This window comes from Prunus persica, chromosome G5, assembly GCF_000346465.2.
Source record: "Prunus persica cultivar Lovell chromosome G5, Prunus_persica_NCBIv2, whole genome shotgun sequence".
Classification (NCBI taxonomy): Eukaryota; Viridiplantae; Streptophyta; class Magnoliopsida; order Rosales; family Rosaceae; genus Prunus; species Prunus persica.
The window spans coordinates 10,432,139-10,445,524 of record NC_034013.1 but is presented as its reverse complement, the minus strand read 5'-3'; the positions used below and the strand labels follow the sequence as shown (position 1 = coordinate 10,445,524).

Here is a 13,386-nt window from a genome sequence, read left to right as displayed (position 1 = left end):
TATTCTCATGGAGCTTAATGACTCTTGTATGCTTTATTCTAAGTAGATACCATGCTTAGGTTGCATATTAGAGATCACGTGTTGTGTAGATACCATGCACAATTACATGCCTTAGGAGAATCATGCATCATGCACCTAGATACCATAGGCTTGTATGCGATAATCTATTGTTGATGAAGCTTGAGTCAATTTCTATACATTCATAACTTGGATAGGAAAACTAGTGGTGGATTCCAAGGCTCTAACACCTCTCAATCATTGTTTCACAACTTGTTGATTGCTGCCAGTGTTTACTTTCGAGCACTTTCATTTCACTTTCTTCTTTTCATTTCAACAACAAAACCCCCCATTTCGAGTGCGTGTGTGGTGCTAGGATTCTGTCCTAGACCTTGAGTAATTAGTAAGAGGCATTGTTGAATTCGACCTTGCCTTTAGCTAGTTAGTCAGTTTCTTTGTTCTATGTTTTTCTAGCATTCTAAGTAATTTAATTTGGAACCAAGTTACCATTCTCCGTGGGATCGACCTCGTATTTACATAAGCTATATTATAAACGGTTCGTGTACTTGCGAGAATTAAAGTTGCTGTTTTTAATAACTCATTTTAGTTGTTAAGAATAGTCTCAACAGCAGTCTAAGAAGTTTTTCAATTTTCAGAGAAGAAGAAGAAGAAGAAGAAGCCATGGCAGAGATCTAGGGTTTTCTGAAACAAATTTTTTTGATATTAAGAAGAAAATTCGTCGATGAAAGATGACGAAGACACAGAAGCAAAGAAAAGAACAGAGATATGCGCAGAAGAAGAATGGATCAGACAGCCACGAAGGGCTCTGGTACCATGATAACAAAAGTGATATTTGCAAAGAAAGAGAGGGAAAAAGAAAGCTAGAAAGAGAACACAGAGATTTCTAAGTGCTCGTTTGGCATTGCTTCTTTGGGTGATAAGTGATTTTTTAAAAATTTTGGAAAGCCCAGTCCGTTTAGTGTTGAAAATTATTGTGATAGAAAGCTATAAGGGAAAGCAGCTAATGAGGTTCATTTTCTGATTATGCGGGAATCAGTTTCAAAGAGGCGCTAGGTTTAATGATTATGTGGGAATCATTTTCTGATTATGCTGAAATAAGTACCAACAACACTTTTAACAAAAAATTTACCAAACGCCAAACTGTTTTCTCTCACAGCAAATTTAACAGCGATTATTTTTACAGCACAGCAATGCCAAACTGGCCCTAAAATATGTTTACTGTTTGTATTTTCTTAATGAACAATTACCATACACACAAGAGCTTTATACAGCTGCTTAACAACTCATCCTAATAGGCCACGAGATACATTTGATCTAATATGCTGACTAGACATGTAGGGTCATCAGGGCAGAACACAATCCTATAGTTAGTCCCAGTAGGGCATGTAAGTGTGTTGGTTTGGTCATCCTCGGGGTAACTATAAGCATCCGGGCACTAATCCTTGAAAAATCTAGAGAAGTCTGTAGGGCCACAGCTCCCAGAATTATTGCAGCAATATTGATCAGTTTTAAACACAGTGCAAGGGTTATTGCAGCCTCCTTGAGCCTTCAATTCGTTAGGACACTGCCCATTAATATCAGCCGTGCATTGTATCCCCCCAGTGCATCCATTGTCCGTGGGACTAAAGTCCATTGGGACATTGAACCCATCAACTAGAGAAATATCAAAAAAATCTAAGTTGTTAAATTGGTTAAGTGCATATTCTGCTAGGGTGTTTGGGGGTAGACCATGGCCTTGGCATTGGAGGACACCTCCACAATCACCTGTTTGGCAGACGCCACGTCCAGCTCCATCGAAGTTGCATCCCGTTCGTGCCCAAATGCGGCCCCCAGTAGTGATGTTGCTCACATCTAAAGGCCAAGATTCGCCACTGTTAAGCTGCCTTCCACCGCCTGGTACGGCTGCTGCCCAGACTTTGAAGCCACAGTTGTTTCGGATATCAAAATGCGCTGCATTGGTTGATATTGGAAAACAAAGGGTGATGCATATGATGGAAAAAACTGAGAAGTTTTTTAGTAGGCTCATTTTGGGGCTTATAATTAAGCAGTGACAATATTGGTTTTTGCTTTGTGGCTGTGTTTTGAATTGTGAGGGAGTTCTCAAGTAATTCTTATATATAGAAATTGCAGGACAGTTTCTTCTTATTGTCCCTTCTTTCCAAAAGACCAAGACTTTTTCGCCAAAACTGAAAATCGTGGAAGATACGTTCATGACTAACTCGAAATTAGATGCTAGTCTTGGTCAATTTGACCTAATACACGTCTCCAATGCGATATTATTTTTACAATAGATAATCACGACAGGACTTTGCTGCCCAAACAGTGGAAGGTCAACTGCTTCGTCTTAATGATTATTCCATATCAATATATAAAAGGGATGTTTCCTTCCGTTGCACATCATATAAATAAATAAATAAATAAATAAATAAAAGGTCCTCCCCTATATTCGCAAGGAGACAAGATATTTTGGCATATTTTTCCAGTCAATTACATGCAATATTTCTACCCTCTATTTCACCTAATTTAATTGTGAAGGGATTTGAGGCCAACATTGTCACTTCATTGTTGGAAAAAAATAAGGTTTAAATGCTATATTCATAGAAAATCAATACATTTACACAAATAAATATAAAATTTATTCCATAAAAAACACAAATAAAGTGAGTCATTTTCTTAAATGGCAAAGAAGAACTGTATCACAAAATTAAATGGCATCCCTTTCTTAGGTCAATGTCTTTGTTTTCTAGTCTATGTCCACTACTGCACATGGAAAGGAAAGGAAAATTTCTTCTTCACTTTCCCTTTTTTCCACAAGGAAGCAAAAAAAAGGAAGTAAATTAAGTCAATGATGTGGAATTTTATTCTACGAAATTAAATTAATGAGACACACTTGGCTACATTTGTATAGAGTTACAAATCGTCCCTATCCAATAAGACATCGAGTATGATGATGTCTCTCTTTCGGCCCTATAATATTATTAGACGAAAAATACAAAATATAATATGTGCCCATAAAGAAAAGAAAATATATATTGAATTTACCAGAGTCTTGTTAAATTAAGAGTCTGAAACATCGGTTAATTATGTTAATTCTTATCTAAATATATCATTTCATAAGTTAACAAGATAACACAAAGCCTTCACACACATTTAGGAGCCCATTTGGTTTAAAATTGAAGAGTTCGTTAGGATATCGACTTCCTACTAAGTAAGCATTGATATTTGGGAGAGGCTATAATGCGTGGTAAGTTATAAGGGGTGTCTGTGTGGGGTATCTAAGAGCCATCGAACATGGTGCATTGTTAGAACCGGGTTGAAATTACTCGTTAGAAACCCGACTCAGTTCAAGAGTTGTAACCTTCCAGAACCAACTCAATTTGATAATTCCACTTAAGAAAATTATCATTAGTAAGACGAATAGTAAGCAGTCTAAGGAGTTGTTCAATTTTAAGAGAAGATGATGAAGAAGAAGCCATGGTAGAAATCTAGGGTTTTCTGAAACAATATTTTTTTTTTTATATTGAGAAGAAAATTCGTCGAAGAAAGATGACGAAGACACAGAAGCAGAGAAAAGAACAGAGATATGCGCAGAAGAAGAATGGATCAGACAGCCACGGAGGGCTTTGATACCATGATAACAAAAGTGATATTTGCAAAGAAAGAGAGGGAAGAAGAAAGCTAGAAAGAGAGCACAGAGATTTCTAAGAGATGTTTACTGTTTGTATTTTCTTAATGAACAATTACCCACTACTACATTTTACACTTTGCGCGACGAAGAGAATTTCGTCGCGCAAAATATACTGTAGTCGTACAAATTTTAACGCGACAGAAACTTCGTCGCGCAAAGATCGTGAAGAAAGACTTTGCGCGACGAAAAAATATTGGTCGCGCAAAGTAACTTTGCACGACGAAAAATATTTGTCGCGCAAAGTTTTGCGTGACGAAACACATTGGTCACGCAAAGGTTTGCGCGACGAAACACATTAGTCGCGCAAAGGTTTGCGCGACGAAAAATATTTGTCGCGCAAAGTCTCAAAAAAATTTATAAAAAATAAAAAATTCCCGCGTCCCATTTTTGGTACCCGCCTACATTTTTAGAGTTTTGCGCGACGAATACTAACGTCGTGCAAATATTTGCGCGACGAAATATTTTTTGTGTTTTAAAATTTTTTAATTAAAATAAACTAATTTAATAGTTTGCGCTACAAAATATTTTGTCGCGCAAGGTTTTTGACTTTTTGTTTTATTATTTCTTTAATATTAATTTATTCAAATTTTTACTTTTTAAATTTAATTTAATTGTATGATTTTTTTTAAATCACTTTAATTTAAATTGATATTAATTTTTTCGAATTTTTACTTTTTAAATTTAATTTAATTGTAAGATTTTTCTTAATTACTTTAATTTAAGTTGACATATTCAAAATAAAATTACATATGAAAAATAGTGATCAAATTATCCAATAAATATATATATAATATTCAAAATGTACACATAAATTAACAAAATACAATAATAAAATTCTAATACAAGCGTATTGTGGTGGTAGTGGCGGATGATATGTTTTGATAGCTTCCTAATCCTCAACTTTAGCCATCAAAGTCTCGATGATTACCTACAAAAAAACAAATATGGTCATATAACAACAACAACAAAAAAAAGAATGCATAATCTCCCCTAAAATTGTTATACCACAAATCCAACCCAAACTCCAATATCTCCCCTTTACTCAACCCCAAACCCCACACAAACTCAAAACTAACTCCAAAAACACATATTAATGAAAAAAATTTCAAATTTGGAGAGAATATACCTTTTGGCAAGATTGAGAGTGAGTGAGAATGAGAGGGAGAAGTGAGTGTGAGAGAATTAGATAAGATAGTGATAGAGAGATGAGAGAGTGAGAGATAGTGAAAAGATAGATGAGAGAGTGAGTAAGAGTGAGAGATAGTGAAGAGAGATATGAGAGATTAAGTGAGAGGAGTGAGTGTGAGAGAAAGGGTGGAATTTGGGGAGAGGGAAAGAGAGAGGAGAGGTAAGAGTAGAGAAAGGCATTGAGAAAATGGTGGAGGACTTATTTCGGTTTTAAAAATCGTATCACTTTGCGCGACGAAAAATATTGGTCTCGCAAAGTTTTGCGCGACAAATTATTATTATTTTTTAAAATTCCCGCATCCCATTTTTGGTACCCGCCAAAATTTAACTTTGCGTGACGAAAAATACATATTGGTCGCGCAAAGTCTAAAAAAATTCCCGCATCCCATTTTTGGTACCCGCCAAAATTTTTAAATTTTTGCGCGACGAAAAGTACATATTGGTCGCGCAAAGTCTAAAACAATTATATAAAAAAAGTCCCGCGTCCCATTTTTGGTACCCGCCCAAATTTTTGGGCGACGAAAAATATATATTGGTCGCGCAAAGTTTTGAGCGACAAAAAATATTGGTCGCGCAAAGTCTAAAGTTTTTTTTTAATTTTAAAAACCCGCGTCCCATTTTTGGTACTCACCCAAATTTTTTGAGTTTTGCACGACGAACTGTTGGTCGCGCAAACTTTTGAGAGACGAAAACGTAGCACAATATTTATAAAAATAATTGTTTTGAATAATAAAAAATAAAAAAATTTATTTTATGATTTAAAATATAATAAAGGTGAAAGCTACTTAATAAATGTATATACTATTCAATTTCTTAAGTGTTATACGCACAAAATAAATAAATTTAAAGCTACTTAATAAATATATATATATATATATATACACACACCATTCAACGATCCAACCGTAAGACTTGTTTGTATATACTTCAAGATCGTATACTCCAAAAATCGCAAAAAATAAATATTCAGAGATCTAGTAACGGGATAAAACTTTTCGATAGTTATAAATGAAAAATCACGATTTAACGGTTATTTTAACTCCAATTTTGATGATTTTTTACAGCTACACTCCTTGACCCTATGAGAATACAATGACTGAATTTGATCTTCAATTTAAAACATTTGCACTAGTAGATACCACAAAATCTTATGTTATATTTAACGAAAGTATAAATAAACTCTTAATTGTTAGTGAATATATTGTTTTGATGGCATATGCATTCTACGAAACTAGTTTCAATGATCCAACCGTCAAACTTGTTTTTTTATACTTCGAGATCATATACGCCAAAATCAAAAAAAATAAACATTCATAGATCAAGTAATGGGACAAAACTTTTCGACGGTTATAAATAAAAAATCATGATTTAACGGTTATTTTAACTCCGACTTTGATGATTTTTTACAGCTACACTCCTTGACCCTATATGAATACAATGACTGAATTTGATCTTCAATTTAAAATATTTACACTAGTGGATACCACAAAATCTTATGTTATATTTAACGAAAATATAAATAAACTCTTAATTGTTAGTGAATATATTGTTTTGATGGCATACACATTCTACGAAACTAGTTTCAACGATCCAACCGTCAAACTTGTTTGTTTATACTTCGAGATCATATATGCCAAAAATCAGAAAAAATAAACATTCAGAGATCAAGTAAAGGGACAAAACTCTTCAACAGTTATAAATGAAAAATCATGATTTAACAGTTATTTTAACTCCGATTTTGATGATTTTTTACAACTACACTCCTTGACCCTATATGAATACAATGACTGAATTTGATCTTCAATTTAAAATATTTACACTAGTGGATACCACAAAATCTTATGTTATATTTAACGAAAATATAAATAAACTCTTTATTGTTAGTGAATATATTATTTTGATGGCATACACATTCTACGAAACTAGTTTCAACGATCCAACCGTCAAACTTGTTTGTTTATACTTCGAGATCATATATGCCAAAAATCGGAAAAAATAAACATTCATAGATCAAGTAATGGGACAAAACTTTTCGACGGTTATAATGAAAAATTACGATTTAACGGTTATTTTAACTCCGATTTTGATGATTTTTTAAAGCTACACTCCTTGACCCTATATGAATACAATGAACTAATTCGATCGTCAATTTAAAATATATATTTTCTAACAAAAACCCAATCCGAACAACAATAATATATTTTTCTAACAAAAATCCGATCCGATCTAAAATAATAAATTTAAAGGTACTTAATAAATATATATACCGTTTAATTTCTTAAGTGTTATGCATACAAAATAAAAAACAAAAATAAATTGGTTTAAGTGACAAAATGTTTGGATTACGTCATGCAAAGATTTTAAAAAATAATTTTTTAATTTTATTTATTTTTATAAGGACTTTGCGCGACGAAGTTTACTTTTCGTCGCGCAAAGTCACTTTGAGCAACGAATTATTTTTCGTCGCACAAAGTTGGTCGCGCAAGACTTTGAGCGACGATGTATTGTCGTCGCGCAAAAGTTTGTCGCGCGAAGTCACTTTGCGCGACGAATTATTTTTGGTCGCGCAAGACTTTGAGTGACGAAGTTTCAAGTTTCGTCGCGCAAAATGACTTTGAGCGATGAATAGTTTTTCGTCGCGCAAAATTTGGTCGCGCAATGGGTTTTTTTTACTAATGACCGTACACACAAGAGCTTTATACAGCTGCTTAACAACTCCTCCTAACAGGCCACATGATACATTTGATCTAATATGCTGACTAGACATGTAGGGTCATTAGGGCAGAACACAACCCTATAGTTAGTCCCAGTAGGGCATGTAAATGTGCTGGTTTGGTCATCCTCGGGGTAACTATAAGCATCCGGGCACCGAACCTTGAAAAATCTAGAGAAGTCTGTAGGGCCACAGCTCCCAGAATTATTGCAGCAATATTGATCAGTTTTAAACACAGTGCAAGGGTTGTTGCAGCCTCCTTGAGCCTTCAATTCGTTAGGACACTGCCCATTAATATCAGCCGTGCATTGTATCCCTCTAGTGCATCCATTGTCCGTGGGACTAAAGTCCATTGGGACATTGAACCCATCAACCACTACAAGAAAAATATACTATGACAACACGTTATTAACAACGTGCGTAAGTTAGCGTTGTGGAATTAGACTTTCCACAACGTGCAGAAGGTGCATGTTGTGTTATACAACTTTCAACAACGTGCATTTAGTGCTCGTTGTGGAAATGGAATTTTGGGGAAGTTCTAACAACGCACCTGTGCGTGTTGTTGTATATGGAGTTCAACAACATGCAACGCATATTGTCAAAACTATATCAGTTTACTACAGTAAAAAAATTCCTGAAAAAACTAGCCGAATTTTTTTGTGGGAAAAACTCCCGCACTGTTCCACTAAATATTTCAGTCTCCCTCTCAAATGTTTTATCGTCTCCTCTCTTTCTTTGGTCTTTCTCTTTATCTTCTAAACTCTCATTTCTTCTCTCTCCATCTCTTGCGCTGGCCTTCTATGTCGCTCCTCTCTCACAATCTGGTTTTTTGTTTGTCGTTGGCTCTCTCTCTCTCCCAGCCTCTTCCTCCATTCCCGAGTAGATTATCCAACACTCTCAGCCTCTTTATGACAGGTAAAAGCTTTGCTTCTCTTCCTCTCTCTTTTTAACTATGTATGATTTAGATTATTCAAATCAAGCTTAATGGTATTTCAATCTAGGATTATGGTCTAGGGGTTTTGACAAATCGATTTCAATGTTCCTAATATGCTTTAGGGTTAAACTATTTGGGTAGTGAATTGTAAGTCAGAACAAATCGATTTCAAAACTCGTCATCTCTATGGAACCGTCTCTAGGAACAAATCTCCAAGTACTCCTTCGATACTCTCCTCTACAGAGTACTTCTTTTTCTTCTTATTCTTTTAATTTGCAATATTTGTTGTTTTCCCTTCATTTTCTCTTAATTCTTTTTAATTATTTCGAATTTGCTTTTCATTTCCATATACTGTATCGGTTTCTTGAATGCAGAATTTGGTGATTTGGCATCTATTGATAGTTGGCCTATGTAGGCTTGTGTTTGGTTTGTTTAGAACCTACCAGAGTCCGCTAGGGACCTCCTGCCCAAGTTTTTGAAGCACAATACCCTCTCCAGCTTTGTTAGGCAATTGAACACCTATGTATGTATCTCTCTCTCTCTCTCTCTCTCTCTCTCTCTCTCTCTCTCTCTCTCTGTGTCTTTGCTCCTCATGGTTTATGCTTTTATTGGTGATTGAATTTTTACCAACAATTGATGGAAACATAGATTGATTTTATTTGTGGAGTACGTTTATAGTTTACCCAAATCTAAATCATTTAGGAGTATGAGGCTACTGAGAAAAACCTAAATTTTTTGGCTAAGAAAGGAAAAGGAAGAAAGGTGGCAATTTTGAGATAGTAGTTTTGTTGAGTATGGCTTGGAGCAGAGTCAAGTCTTTAACCATCTCGACTTGGTCTTTCAGTTCTTACATGTCTTCTTTTTTTCTTATTTCTTTTTTTAAAATTCATTCCTTTATATGTGTTTTTTATCTGAACCTCAATTCAATTTGCAGGAAATTCAAGAGAGGAAATTCATAAGAGAAAAAGAATCATTTTGCTGGATATACTGATTCATGTAAGAATTTGTTTGTCTCAATTGTCAACTAATTCACACACAGATGGCTGCCCTGCTTGCTATTGATCTTGAGGTATGTATGGATTGCTTGTTCTATGTATGTTTTATAAAGCTAGAACAACCTTCTTAGATCCCAAAATTTGCATAGAATCTGTAATCTCATATAAACTATGCTCTAACATTTTTTCTGAGGTTACAATAGTGGTGCATGTGCTTGTATCGTTTTCTTTTTATCCTAATTTTATAAGTACTACTGATTGGGGTAATGGTATATCCTCATATTTTGGGAAGTCAGTTATATATTAGTAAATGCTTCTCTGTTCAAAGCCTTGCATTCTTGTCTTTTAACACTTGTAAAATTGAATCTAGAAGGTGGAGACCAGAATGAGGATCGTTGCTTCTAGTGAAGGGAAAAGCAAGTCCTTCGTTCGCACATTCATTTAAGTGTCATCGTTCTTATTTATCATATTTTAAACTTTTACATGTTTTTTTCTTTCTCTTTTTGGTGGATTTTCTGGCATTTTGTGTTTGGTTCTATGTGATATTAGAAAAAGTGCATGATTTAACAGACATAAAAGATTACTTTAACGATGCGAAATCAAGTTTGTAATGAAGATAGTGTGAATTACAAAACACGAGATAATTGAAGAGCTCAATGTGAATGTTTATCATCCACAACTATTGGATCAAATCCTAACAAACTAACTACTAGCAATTATATATATATGTTCTCAATGTGGGTTGGATAGATGGGTTCCATTAGCAGCTTCATCCCGAATTGTAAGTATTATTCATATTTTCTTATACTATTTATTGAAACTTACGTGTGCATTTTTTTTTCTTTCTCAATGCACATAGTTTATGTTTAGAAAATCATTATCTCTGTTTTTTATTGTCCAAACCTTTTCAGAAGATATTTAAGAGGGTGAAAAAAGCTTGGAAGCATGGTAAGGATCAGCTTGGTAGATTATGTGATGAAGAGTTTGTTGATATTGGTACAAGTGAAAGAACTATAAAGGAGAAGCTTAAGTGTACCTTATTTAGTGATTATGAAGGTATACATTTATATATGTAGAACTTGACTTGTAGGATAATCATGTATATCAATTTGGTTTAGGTTTATTCTTGTAATTAGGCATGTAGTTAGAAGTCCTAGAATACTTCAATCTTCTAGATTTTATTTTATTTTATTGTACTTTTGATATTGTATGCTTTTGAATATTAATAAGTAATTGATACGGTTTTTTGTTGATGGAAAGGCAACAAAAAATGAAACGGATTATGTATTTTTCATGCAATAAGGTGATTATAGCGATTGGAAATAATTATAACATAATAATATTTAATATCACAACGTGCAAAGGCTGTTGTTAAAAAGTTAACAACAACGTGCATATGAACGTTGTCAATTAGGTATTCAACAACACGTTGAACAAGTTGTTGTCAGCCTCTTCCACAACATGCGTGCGTTGCATTTACTGGTGTTGACAACGAGCACTAATATCAACAACAACATGCGAAGCGTGTTGTTGAAAGCTGTGAACTTTTTAACGACATCGGCTTCAACAACGTGCACCGCATGTTGTTAATACCCTTCAACAACGCACAATGTGTGTTGTTGAATGACTTTTTTCTTGTAGTGAACCAGAGAAATATCAAAAAAATCTAAGTTGTTATATTGGTTAAGTGCATATTCTGCTAGGGTGTTTGGGGGTAGACCATGGCCTTGGCATTGGAGGACACCTCCACAATCACCTGTTTGGCAGATGCCACGTCCAGCTCCATCGAAGTTGCATCCCGTTCGTGCCCAAATGCGGACCCCAAAAGTGATGTTGCTCACATCTAAAGGCCAAGATTCGCCACTGTTAAGCTGCCTTCCACCGCCTGGTACGGCTGCTGCCCAGACTTTGAAGCCACAGTTGTTTCGGATATCAAAACGCGTTGCATTGGTTGATGTTGGAAAACAAAGGGTGATGCATATGATGGAAAAAACTGAGAAGTTTTTGAGTAGGCTCATTTTGGGGCTTATAATTAAGCAGTGACAATATTGGTTTTTGCTTTGTAGCTGTGTTTTGAATTGTGAGGGAGTTCTCAAGTAATTCTTATATATAAAGAAATTGCAAGACAGTTTCTTATTGACCCTTTTTTCCAGAAGACCAAGACTTTTTCGCCAAAACCGAAAATCATGGAAGATACGTACTTTGAGGTTCATGACTAACTAGGTAATGTCTCACAAATTGTGATCATGATTCCATTATTGTTTTACAAATTAAATTAGTGAGACACCGAATTATCTTTTAAGCAACCGCTGGTTGCTTCTTAAAACTTCCTAAACTCCCTCATTTTTAAATTAAGCAACCTCTTTTAACGAAATACTTGGGTTGTTAAATATTTCTAAATAAGAATGTTTTTTTTTATGTAGCAACTCGATCAACTATAATCAATCTCTAAATTAATCAAATCTAAAGGGAGTGGGATTCGAACTTAGATGCAAGTATAGTCTTGGTCAATTTGGCCTAATACACGTCTCCAATGCGATATTATTTTTACAATAGATAATCACGGTAGGACTTTGCTGCCCAAACAGTGGAAGTTTTTGAAAAAACCAATCCCTTGATCTATTGAGAGATCTGTGTCTGTATTTGCGAAGGGATTTGAGGCCAACATTGGCACTTCAATGTTGGAAAAAAAATAAGGTTTAAATGCTATATTTGTAGAAAATCAAAACATTTACACAAATAAATATAAAATTTATTGCAGAAAAAACACAAATAAAGTGAGTCATTTTCTTAAATGGCAAAGAAGAACTGTATCACAAAATTAAATGGCATCCCTTTCTTAGGTCATTTTCTTTGTTTTCTTGTCTATGTCCACTACTGCACATGGAAAGGAAAGGGAAATTTCTTCTTCACTTTACCTTTTTTCCACACGGAAGAAAAAAAAGCAAATAATTTAAGTAAATGATGTGGAATTTTATTCTACGAAATTAAATTTATGAGACACACTTAGCTACATTTGTATAGAGTTAATAATTGTCCCTATCCAATAAGACATCAAGCATGATGGTGTCTCTCTTTCGGCCCTATAATATCAAACGAAAAATACAAAATATAATATGTGCCCATAAAGAAAAGAAAATATATATTGGATTTACCAGTCTTGTTAAACTAGGAGTCTGAAACATTGGTTAATTATGTTAATTCTTATCTAAATATATCATTTCATAAGTTAACAAGACAATGCAAAGCCTTCACACACATTTAGGGGCCCATTTGGTTTAAAATTTAAGAGTTTGGTAGGATATTGATTTCCTACTAAGTAAGCACTGATATTTGGGAGAGGATATAATGTGTGGTAAGTTATAAGGGGTGTCTGTGTGGGGTATCTAAGAGCCATTGGATTAAATCGGACGGTTAGTTTTCAAAACATGGTGCTTTGTTAAAACCGGGTTGAAATTACTCATTGGAAACCCAACTTTAGTTCAAGATGTTTCCCTCTCTCTGAAAAACTCAAAATCCCACTCCTTCTCTTCCAATCTAACGCAAACCTATAATTACAAAGATCCAAAAATACTAGACTGGCTCCATTCTCATCAGCCCTTCAATGTGTTCCTCAATTGTGGTGGAGATGGAGTCTCCACCACCAAAGAGTCTTCGATTTCAAAATAGAGTGCATTGTTAGAACCGGTTTGAAATTACTCGTTTATGCGTTAGAACCCGACTTCAGTTCAAGATGTTTCCCTCTCTTTGAAAAACTCAGAACCTCACCCCTTTCTCTTACAACCTAACGCAAACCCATAATTACAAAGATCCAAAAATCTTATACTCACTCCATTGTCGTCAGCCCTTC

The 13,386-nt window shown here is 34.6% G+C and overlaps 1 long non-coding RNA gene and 1 pseudogene across 2 annotated transcripts; one reads left to right on the top strand and one right to left on the bottom strand.

Annotated features, from left to right (window-relative positions):
• LOC18775750 lies at positions 1,225-11,594 on the bottom strand (annotated as a pseudogene).
• LOC109949097 lies at positions 8,051-11,173 on the top strand. Of its 2 annotated transcripts, XR_002271574.1 has the most exons (5): positions 8,051-8,522; positions 8,664-8,785; positions 8,916-9,064; positions 9,476-9,610; positions 10,448-11,173. It is a non-coding gene; the product is annotated as an uncharacterized LOC109949097 (long non-coding RNA). The 2 variants fall into 2 exon arrangements; XR_002271573.1 differs by lacking the exon at positions 8,664-8,785 and having other exon boundaries at positions 8,062-8,522.